Raw genomic sequence first — 12,449 nt, forward strand, 5'->3', positions numbered from 1 at the left:
GAAAGTATTTTCTTCTCACCAAGTGAGACCTATGGTAGAAAAAAGCGCAACCATGAAAGGATGAACAAAAATGCCAGAGATGGTAAAATTGTGTTCATGGCTGATCACAGTATCACCTCCACATCACCTAACTGGGCGACACTGCTAAGCTTTGTAGTAGCTAGTGTTCGCTAACGTTAGCTAACACATTAATCACTGGTACAACAATCAAATGTGTCCTTATTAAAACCGTATAATCACAGTTAGTCAAATCACCAGCTAGCTATAACAATAGCTAGTAAATACCTTATCATTAATTAATTATGAGATAGCACTAGCTAGCTAACGTTAGCTAGCTAGCTATAAAATACTAGCTAATCAAATTACCAATACTTTGTAGATCCTGTTCTTCCTCCAACTCACCCTGACATTCCCTGTAATCTGTGCCTCACTCTAGCTAACACTCTCTACATGGCCAGACTGATAGTGATTTTCGCCTTTGCTGATGCTTTTTGTCTATTTTTCGTAAAGCGCCATCAGCATTGCCACTGTTGGCTTCGACATTTTGACTGTTGGGCTAACCTTACCAGAGGCGCCGCGCTTACCACAGACGACCAAAAGCTACTGCGCGCGAGAACAACCGATGGCCCGGGGGATGCTGGGTAGTGTAGTGCGTTTGCTCAAACTCCGGTAAAGATATGTTTTAAAATGTATTTAAACGCAGTGGTGTGTATACAATAGTATGCCTTTTCTTATCGCAGATATGTTAGAAGTTAGTCTATAAAATACATGGTATCCTCATAGAGGGTGACTGAAAAAACCTCAATAGGAAAATCAATGTCTTAGATTTACTTCCTGGGTCCACATCGGGAGAGGCGTGGGCGGGACTGCTCAGCTCTATAGCTAGCTGCTAGTATACCACGTTAGCAAATTATAATGTTGTCATAAGTCATGCAATCTTGGTTGAATCATACGGAGCCGAGCAAGCATTATGTCCCTTCACTGGAAATGCTCTGTAGCACTGTAGTATAGCAACTAGAACTGACTGGCAATCATCCACGCACTTAGCAGCATAATCCGTTTCAAACCCAATTTGTGTGCTCTAGTCTCTCTTTAGTCACGGCATTATTCTAGAAAGCCAATGTCCAACGTGCTGTAATTAGTGTAGCTAGCTAGCTGTGTAAGCCAGTGTAATCTAGCTAGCCAGTGTAATCGGATTCTATCTAGCTATGCTAGCTATAGTTAACTAGCATGCGACTCAACTTACACAGGTATTTTAAAACGGAAGGTTTGATTCAGTTAAGCACTCCATAAGTCAGCTATCTACCTAACGATGATCAGTGGCAGTATCAGAGGGTAGGAGAGAGAAGGATTCAGGGGCGGGGAGGGCAGAGGTGACGGCAGAGGAAAGGACAGTAGGGGTGAGCGAGCGGAGATGGCTACGGGTGGTAACCATGTGGGTAGGAGCAGGATGTGGGTAGGAGGAGACAAGTGATTTGGAATGTGTTGATGAAGCAGAGCGAGAGTTCTGCCAGAAGAAGAAAACAATGGAACACATCCAAGATTGAATCCAGGAACCAGAGAAGCGATCATATTTAATTTAATGAACATACTGGTGCAGTAAAAGCAAAGTGCAGGAGTTATACAAAGAGTGTGGAACCGTGACTCTCATACCGCAGATGGTCATCTGTGAAAGGTATCAGCTCTGTTTGACCAGAGAAACCACTACTCTCTCTAATTTTTTTCCACCTCAGCCCAACATGATTTACAAAAAGAGGGGACAAAAATGGGAATCTCTCCAGCTTGAGTTGAGCTTGTGTTTAATACTGATGTAGATGCAACAACAAACAGATCCCTTACCCCTTTGCTGAGTCCTGCGTCCATTTTCCATTCTACATCTGTCAGCATTACTACTGTAGCTTGAATGCAAAGGTCTCTCCTTCTCAGTAATAGCGACTAGTGACAAATGACAGGCTAGTGAAAGATAATAGAGGACATGGGTCATCTCTTTAGCTTCAGCACCTTGCCAAAGAAAGCAGTTTGTTTTTCTCTCATATATTCGGCTGCTAACGACATTGCTTCCTGGTTTGAAAATGTTAGGGACACAGTTGGAAATAATCAGACCTCAGAATCAGGTGGGACGTTAGGCAAGAGAGAGCGAGTGGAGATGGCTACGGGTGGTAACCATGTGGGTAGGAGCAGGATGTGGGTAGGAGGAGACAAGTGATTTGGAATGTGTTGATGAAGCAGGGCGAGAGTTCTGCCAGAAGAAGAAAACAATGGAACACATTCCACCAACGCAAGACTCACTGGTGCAGCACGTGAAGCGAGTTGCCTACCAGTCTGGGATCTGGGCGATGTCTAACCTGGCCCAGCAGCTGACACCCAGTCCAGAAGGATGGGGATGGACCTTGGATGGAGAGAATCTGGTCTGGCTTCCTGTGTGGAGTACTCTCACCATGGCTTCAAAAGCCTGCAGCCAACTGGTGAAGTGCAGCTGCAAAAGTTTGAGTGGGTGTGGTGCAAGGTACAAGAAGACACAGTGGAATTGCACAGAGCTTTGCAGCTGTAAATGTGAGATAATTTGATTATTAATCCAATTAATGCATCCTTGTGCCTGACAGCTAACCGAGTTGAAAATTATGTAAATCCATTGCTAGAATGAACACATTTATTTGATTTTGGCACAAATAATCTTCTGGTGACATTCTAATTAGCTTTAATGCATTCCTTGACCCAGAAAATGTATATTTTGACACCAAGATTGACCTTCTAGGTGGCTTGGAACCCGAGATATTGGCACTTATAGATTTTACATGGTCACCATCTTTGAAATCCAAGATGGCCGCCATCCGCCATCTTGATGACGTGGCTCCTATCAAAAATTTAAAGCTATGGTGATAGAGAACCTGTGGGAAAAATGTGGTGCTTTTGTTCGGCGCGTCCCCATCCTTCTCAAATCTGGTCCTAAGCTGCCTGACTAATACTGCCATATTACTTTTTATTGATATCAATGTAGCCTCAATTGAATTCATTTCGGAATATCAAGAATAGGACAGGAGACCACTGATGCTTTTGAAGCAACCTTGTGATTCAGATGGTAGCAGAGGCACAAAAGCCATAGTGGCCGGAGGGGGTACAATTATTTTCCGGGCATCGACGGCCATGGCCACCGTTAAATTCCAATTTAATAAACTAATGACTCTGGATCTGTGACGCCTATCCAGCTAATTTCGGGTCTCCAGCTACTTAGCACATTAGCACAGCTAGCATTAGCAAAGACTAGCAAACAGTAGTAGGCAATTTCCAATTTGATAGGTTCTGCAACAATGTAATAAAGTAATGACTCCATACCTATGACGCCTATTCAAATATTTTTGGCACCCAAAAGTATTTATTTTCCCCGATTTGATCAGTTGGAACAGCTTTTCTACACAGGCCGTAGCTGTACTCCATCTAGCCTTGCAGAGCAGTGTTGTGTTGTGCTGGGACTACTGCCTCTTGTGGTGCCAACAGAGAGATGCAGGCCAACATTTACTGGAGTGTAGGAGAGTAGGACTGTGTGGGTTGCAGCCACGCACAAAAAAACAGAAACTCAAACCACAATCCGGGATTATCACCCAGACACTTGGGAAGAGATGGCAAGGGTCACATTACCTCCAGAGGATACAACGTTGAATACAATAGGACACAATAGAACTTGCAAATTGTTGAAGTTGTGTGGGAGGACTGCACTGCAGGAAGTGAAGCAGTGACGTTGACTGTCCTTCAGCCGTCATTGCATGAAGCATCTGTCAGATCAGATGCTTAGATGGAGCTGTTTATTTTCCCCTGTGCACAACCTTACTGGTTAGAGACGTGGGTCAATCAATCAATCAAAGCTTTATTTGTATAGCGCATTTCATACCCAGAGGCAACACAATGCGCTTTACAGAGAACAAGGGAGGTGGGCATACGACCCACCCATACATATTCCAGAGGGAAGCAAAAAAACAGTATCACCCGGGGGCCAGATAAGTGAGCTGTAAAAAATTCTTCCCTGACCCCTCGTGGGTGTTGGCAAGCATAGACAGAGAGCCCTTGTGAATCTAGTTGCTGTGCGTGTGTGTTTGTGTGTGTGTGTGTGTGTGTGTGTGTGCGTGTGTGTGCGTGTGTGTGTGTGTGTGTGTGTGTGTGCGTGTGTGTGTATTTGCAGAAATAGATTTTCTGAGAGTCAGAGGGCAGGTATCACTGGAGAGACACCCTTAACCTTCCACCCACACCGCCTGAACACTGCACTGAACACGTTAAAAAGACACCAAACAGACGAGGATAAATCCAGGCACTCCAAAAAGTGTAAAAAAAACTAGGGAAAAGGATATATTAAAAAGCCTTTAATAAATCATGGCTGCTCAAAATTCTAAAAAAGCCAACATGTTTCAGTCAACACAGGACCTTCTTCAGGGCTAATAGGCAATGAATACTGCAATGAACACATCAACAAGAGGAACAAGGAAAACAGCTGGAAATGTAAGGGGGAAACGTCAACGACGGTGATCAGCAACTATCACCTAATGACGACTTACAATAACAGGCAGACTCTCACATAACTTCGATAGAAGACGATCAATCTGCCATGTGCTTAGTAATGTCCGCCAAAACGCCCCCTCCTTCCCTCCCCCTCGGGCGGAGCAGGCGTGCCCACCTGTGCCGTGCGTGGCAGCCGGGCAGAGAGGGCACAGCGGGGGCCTGGAGCAGGCCAGGCCGGGGGCGAAGCTGGCATCTGTGATTAACACGTACAGAGACGTGTCACTGCCGGATCCTCTCTTCACAGAGCAGGCAACAACAACACACACACACAATAACACACACACACACAACAACACACACACACAATCTGGAGAAGAGCGAAAGTGAGAATGTGTACTTGGTAGAAAAGAACAAGAAAAAAAAAAAATCATACAGTATATTAATTAGCAAGATTGCACTACATATTTGAATTCACATTAGTATACACACTGACTCACACACACACACACACACACGCAAAATCTCACAGAGCTTCCTCACAGCCTCCCGGGCCCCTAAGCTCCAGGTACGAGGTCCGGGCCCCGTGGCTGAGATGAGTTCTTGTTTCTCAGGAGCATATGGAGGAGAAGAGGAGGAGAGAGGGGCCCCTGGAGGCCCTCAACGTACGTCAACACAGATAGAGGGTTGTGAGGCTTCTGGACCCCCATTACAGTGCTCTGACACACACTTTAGAGGTCTCAGAGCCCCCCCCCCCATGATAGACTCATCACCATGGTGATTCACAGAGCATGAGACATCAGCAGAGAGAGGCAATGAGCCTATGCAAGGAGAAGAAGGCTATGAGAGGACAGAGAAGAGAGGAAGAGAAGAGAGAGAGAGAGAAGAGAGAGAAGAGAGAGAAGAGAGAAGAGAGAGAAAAGAGAGAGAGTAGAGAGAGAAGAGAAGAGAGAGAGAGAAAAGAGAGAGAGAGTAGAGAAAGAGAAGAGAGAGAGAAGAGACAGGGAGAAGAGAAGAGGGGAGCCTTGAGAGATGTGCAATTAAGAGCCAATCCCCCCACCACCATCACCACACACACACACACACACACACACACACACACACACACACACACACACACACACACACACACACACACACACACACACACACACACACTCCTCCAACCCCCATCCACAACCACAGATTAAGTTGGACTCATTGAGAGAATGGCAAAGGAGTCTTTGTCTCCATAGCAGGACACACACGCTTGCACACACACACACGCACGTACACACACACACACACACACACACACACACACACACACACACACACACACACACACACACACACACAAATACACACACACATACAAACTTAAAGGTTCTGCATAAAACTTCAGGGAGCCATCTGCCAGACAAGACAAGAGCCCACAATTGTGCCCTTCTTTTCAATGTTCTGTTCCAGAGCATTTCCATACTAGCACACACTGCCACTTATACTAATGCACACGGACATGCGTTTGAAAACATATACACTATTCATTCAGAATATTAATAAATAATAATACATATTGCAGGCATAAACAAGGACACACAAATATGCATGACAGTGATGCATGATGGGATGATCAATGATGAGATACTATGCATGAAGTGGATCTGTTTTAATTGAACAGTTTGGCAAACAAACACACACAAACACACAATTGAACAGTTATGCACGCAAACACACACAAACACATCCAACAACTCAGATGTGAAATATGCACACAGGAAGGCATGCACATGAAACTTTGAGCACATACTACACTGAGCACACACATCAATAATAAGCACACACGCAAGCAAGCACACACACACACTCAAGCATGCACACACACAAACACACACACACACACACACACTGTGGCGAAAAGATTGTGCCCACCAGAGGAGCAGCATTGAGTCCTAACACCAGATCGCTCCCATCTCAAAGGTCAGTGTTACGCGAAGCAGGTGTGTGTGCGTGTGTGTGTGTGTGTGTGGAGGTGGGACACACATACACACACACACACACACACGCACACACACACCGAATCTGAAAATGTCAGAGTGTCACCAGATTACCATGACAGCGGCCTGTGTGGCCGAGCCTGTCACAGTTAAAGGCCAGATAATCAGCTGTGGCTAATTGAGACTGTGGTTTGTATATATATACACAGTCCTGCTAAAAATGTCCCATCCACCCAGACCAGAGGATGACTGGGATCTCGTTATCTGCCATTAAGAATGGATGACTAATAAAGGGTAAACAAAGAAACTGACACCACTAACATTTGTTTATAAGTTCATTGGGCTCTGGCCAGTGACAGGCTTTCACAAAAAGGAAATTAGTCCAGAATATAAACAATAGAAATCTAATTAAATCAAACAAAATCGCAAAGAGTAGTTTGAAATGATAACGAGGATGTGTGCAGAATGCTAATGTTCACAGTGGAGGTGGGGAAACGGCAGGCAATAAGCTCAAAAATAAAACAAAAAGTATCACCAGATGTTTTACTCCTAAAGATAATGAGCTGAATGAACCACTGTAAGACACACACACACACACACACACACACACACACACACACACACACACACACACAAGGGCGTAGGTTTGGTTTCAACATTGGTAGGGACCATATAACAGTGTAGCCTGCATACACGCTACGATCGGCTTGTTGGTGCCTGGAATATTGTGTGCAATATGGCTGAATATTTATCAGATTTTGAGGATATAGAAGATGACTTAGAATATGATGGAGGCCGATCGTAGCGTAGAAAATGTGAGCCGCGAGTGTAGCCTACAGACGGAGAATAGCCAGTCTGCGTGCTGTGTGCATGCGTGCTGGAGCAAGTGGGGAAGCTTTATTTCGTTTCTAAAGAGGCATGTGAAAACCACAACAAGCCCTCGCTCTATGGAAGCACAACTAGCGATTCAGAAAAACAGATTGTTGAAAACAACCGTTTCACGGCAGAAAATATACTTTTTAGAAGCTGCATTCTCAGTGCCCCGTCCGCTGCCATTACATGGATTTTAAATTTATTCTACAGGCCTCCGAATTACACCAAAGTTATCTGGGTGAGTCAAACGTCTTATAATATGCCGTAAATAAGGTCCAGGATGTCAAAAATGAACATTCTCCTTTAACAGCAGTTCAGGCATCACAACAATCAACAACAAGTGAGTTTGGATCGGTGTAACAGCTGGAACGTCAACACAGTCTCACCGCCCAGGCGTAACTCTCAACCACTTGCCCTTCGCTGAAATCACGCCTGGACACCGAACTCCAACACTGATCACACTGGGGGACAATGGACGCCGTGCCACCGCTGGTTCTCCGCACGCCAGACGCCGTTGTCGGTTGCGACGTCCACGTGAGCGGGCGTTATCAGATGGTGACTCACTTCTCTGTCCGCCTCAAAGATAAAAGACGGCGCCAGGGCCCGCCTGCCCCCACGTTCACGTGCACGCTCCTCAGTTTGCCCCATTAACTGATTCGAACTGACTGAGCTCATAATACAAGCAATTATAAGAGCTTGTTTTCTGTGGTTTCCCGTGTTGGAAGAGAAGATCTCTGAGCTGAATCCCCTTGACGATGGGGTCGTCGTGGGCGCGGAGGAGTGTCAGCGTAAACACCGGCGTTATGAAACCCGTCACGCGCTCAAACAAGCAAGCGCATGAGCGAGGGCCTGACATCTAGCTCTGATCCTGACACATCCACGCGTCCGCACGCTCTGACAACACAGGACGCACGCTTGGCCAGTCTTCTCTCTCTCTCTCCTTCACTCTCTCTCTCTCCTTCACTCTCTCTCCTTCACTCTCTCTCTCCTTCACTCTCTCTCTCTCCTTCACTCTCTCTCTCTCCTTCACTCTCTCTCCTTCACTCTCTCTCCTTCACTCTCTCTCTCTCCTTCACTCTCTCCTTCACTCTCTCTCTCCTTCACTCTCTCTCCTTCACTCTCTCTCTCCTTCACTCTCTCTCTCTCCTTCACTCTCTCTCTCTCCTTCACTCTCTCTCTCTCCTTCGCTCTCTCTCCTCACTCTCTCTCTCCTTCACTCTCTCTCTCTCCTTCACTCTATCTCTCTCCTTCACTCTCTCTCTCCTTCACTCTATCTCTCTCCTTCACTCTCTCTCTCTCTCCTTCACTCTCTCTCCTTCACTCTCTCTCTCCTTCACTCTCTCTCTCCTTCACTCTCTCTCCTTCACTCTCTCTCTCCTTCACTCTCTCTCCTTCACTCTCTCTCTCCTTCACTCTCTCTCTCTCCTTCACTCTCTCTCCTTCACTCTCTCTCCTTCTCTCTCTCTCTCTCTCTCCTTCTCTCTCTCTCTCTCTCCTTCTCTCTCTCCTTCACTCTTCTCTCTCCTTCTCTCTCTCTCATTTACTCTCTCTCCTTCTCTCTCTCCTTCACTCTCTCCTTCTCTCTCCTTATCTCTCTCTCCTTCACTCTCTTTCCTTCTCTCTCCTTCTCTCTCTCATTCTCTCTCCCCTTCTCTCTCTCTCTCCTTCTCTCTCTCTCCTTCTTTCTCTCTCCTTCACTCTCTCTCCTCTCTCTCTCCTTCTCGCTCTCTCCCTCTCTCTCTCCCTCTCTCTCTCCCTCTCTCTCTCTCTCACTCTCTCCCTCTCTCTCTACCACTCTCTCTGTCTCTCACACACACACTCACTCACAAATGCATCTAATTTCACAGTCACAGTGTTAGCGGGGGGCGGGGGGGGGGGGGGGGTCTGTGAGAGAAGCTGTTGCTGATCTCGACTCAACACCACCTGTCAGTCTGCTGAGGTTAATGAGGGAACTAAAATGTGGTGTGTGTGTGTGTGTGTGCGGGTGCATTGCATGTGTATGTGAAGGATGTCATACTCCCCCATCCAAAGAGCTAGAAGGCAGGAAACATGGTTGCTAGGGCCTTTTTCTCATGGGGGGGGTGTGGGGGGGGGGGCAATGTCCAGAGTACTGATGCCCCTCAGAGCCCCTCCCTCAGATAGACCTTTGCCCCCCCAGGGGTTCTGTCTGGTCTGTTTCTTCCTTGTCTCTCTGCAGTGAGACAGACCAGGGACCTCCAACAGGAATTATGTACATTTAAATGAACCCTTTCCTTGAGTCTTCTCAGCGCAGAGAGAGAGAGAGAGAGAGAGGGAGAGAGAGAGATAGAGGGAGGAGAGAGAGAGAGAGAGAGGAGGGAGAGAGAGAGAGAGGGGAGAGAGAGAGAGAGAGAGAGAGAGAGCGAGGAGAGAGAGAGAGAGAGCAAGGGAGAGAGAGAGAGAGAGAGAGAGAGGGAGAGAGAGAGAGAGGGAGGGAGAGAGAGAGAAGAGAGAGAGGGGAGAGAGAGAGAGGGAGAGAGAGAGGGAGGGAGAGAGGAGCGAGAGAGAGAGAGAGGAGGGAGAGAGGGAGAGAGAGAGAGAGAGGGAGAGAGAGAGAGAGGAGAGAGAGAGAGAGGGAGAGAGAGGGAGAGAGGGAGGTGAGAGAGAGCGAGAGAGAGAGAGAGCGGGGAGAGAGAGAGGGAGGGAGGAGAGAGAGAGAGGGAGAGAGAGAGAGAGGAGGGAGAGAGAGAGAGAGAAGAGAGAGAGGGGGAGAGAGAGAGAGAGGGAGAGAGAGGAGAGAGAGAGAGGAGGGAGAGAGAAGAGAGAGAGAGAGAGGGAGAGAGAGAGATGGGGGAGAGAGAGAGAGAGAGAGAGAGGAGAGAGAGAGAGAGGGAGAGAGAGAGAGAGAAGAAAGAGAGGGAGAGAGGACAGGAGCTCAACGGAACGGAGTTGGAGCACCCTCCCGAGGCGGGAGTTGAAGGGTCGTGTGTGTGTGAGTGTGTGTGAGAGTGTGTGAGTGTGTGTGTGTGTGTGTGTGTGTGAGTGTGTGAGGGGTGGTGTGTGTGCGCGTGTGTGTGTGTGTGTGGTAGGAGTGTAAAACTTGAGTGGACCCCAGATCCTCGCTAAGACTTAATAGTTTTCCTGTCCACCTCTTCCCTCTTGCTGCATTAGAGCTACATTTCCTCTCTGAGGAACTTTCCGGCTTTTATATATTTATTTTTTGCAATTTTCTATTCCTGCGCAGACTGTGCCAAATTCGCCCACACACTGACTTCACAAGACATGAATAATAAATTCTCCCTCAAAGAAAAACCTAACTGTTCTTCAATGGCTGGTGAGCCTGGAGAGAAGAAGGTTCTGGGTCAATCGGTTCACCTCAAACACCTGTGACCCTCAGTCAGGTCGAGACAACATGCTGGTTCCTTTGTTCGTCAGACTGTTCCATTATTCAGACCTCTCCTATAGCTCGAACCCTCACCTGCACATCTCTGCATCCTTAAATGGTAAATAGACTGCACTTTTATAGCGCTTTTCCACCTTAGCGGCACTCAAAGCGCTTTACAATGGCCTCTCATTCACCCATACATTCACACACCAATGGCGGCAGCTGCCATGCAAGGTGCTAACCTGCTCATTGGGAGCAATTTGGGGTTAGGTGTCTTGCTCAAGGACACTTCGACATGTGGACAGTCGGAGCTGGGATTCGAACCGCTGACCCTTCGATCATTGAACGACCCACTCTACCAACTGAGCTACAGCCTCCGCCTTAGAACTGACCAAACCTCATCCATGACTAAACACTTCCTCCTGTGACTTCTGTCGTTATTGAACAAGAGAAAATCCGACGAGATCGACAGTACAAACATTTTGTACATTTTCATGACTTTTAATCGAATTTTACTGTTTCCATAAGGCATTTTTCATTCAATATAACTTAATTCTCATAAAACGTGTGGATGGAAACTGCTGCAATCACAAACCAGCAGTGGCTTGGGGAACTGGTTTCATCAACAACTGGTTTCATCAACGGTAACATCAAAACTTTGTGGTGAATGGGCCCTGGACCGCTGTGTGCCTCGTCATCCATCAGGGAACATGCAGACCTCCTGCTGCCTGACCCCCTCCAACCCCCCACCACCCCCCCACCCCCTCATTTGTCTTTCCCCCTGTCCTCCATACCAGCAAGCTGGCTCCATCCAAGCATCCCTGTCCGTTCCCTCAGCTCAGCTCTGCAGATGCCTGATTAGCAGTTAGTTATTCAATTATTATACCATGCTGGACTAGGTCCCTGGGGTAGTCTTGGGAGGGGGGGGTTCGAGGTTTTGCTGTACTGGTGGTCCCTGCGGAGAGAGGGGGGGGGGGGGGATGGGGGGGGGGGGTCCTACTACAGCATCAAGCTCATTTCCACCCTAATAGTCCGGAATTAGTACAGATTTAGCCAATTAAAAGAACATGAGGTGATTGCCATATCATTTGCTTAATTGCCGCCAACCTGTTCTCTCTTTGCTCTTCCGCACGGTTCCCTGGTTTATTCTACTGTACGTCAGTGTTTGTAATTGATATCCTGTAGTATTCCCTGGTGGCCGATGTTTCTCAACAACTTCAAGACGCCCAAATATTACCGCGCATCTCTGCCTCAGGCCTAGCCTTGATGAATATACACTGAACCTGCCAGAAGACAAATCTGTTCTCTGTTCTGAGGGGGTGGGGTGCCGTGGTGGGGGGGGGGGGGTACTGTCTAGGAGGCAGTGTCTTTTTTTTGCGGCCTGAGGCCGAACTCTCACAGGGACCAATTGAAACGAGCCCTCTTCCTGCTTTGCTTTGTGCGCTAATTATGCGGGTCAGAGAGGCTGATGGCTTCACTGGGGAGGTTCTGAGATGATGGAGTCCCCACCCATCCATGCCCCCAGGGGAGGGATGGATAGACAAAAAAAAGGGTTCGTTCTCCTTTATCTCTCTTATCTGCGTCTATCTCTTTAACGACTCTTCCTTTAAGGTCTCAGGCTGTATTCTCAACTAAGGACTAGTGTTGGAGAACAGCTCTTCTTACCAGTCACACCTGCTGTACAGTGTTAAACCCCCAAACTAGGCACGCCACCGTGACACGCACCGCCTGCGTCCGGCAGCTGTGGAGGGGCTTCCTGCTCTAGGAGGGAC

Source organism: Borostomias antarcticus, assembly GCF_949987555.1.
Source record: "Borostomias antarcticus genome assembly, chromosome: 14".
Classification (NCBI taxonomy): Eukaryota; Metazoa; Chordata; class Actinopteri; order Stomiiformes; family Stomiidae; genus Borostomias; species Borostomias antarcticus.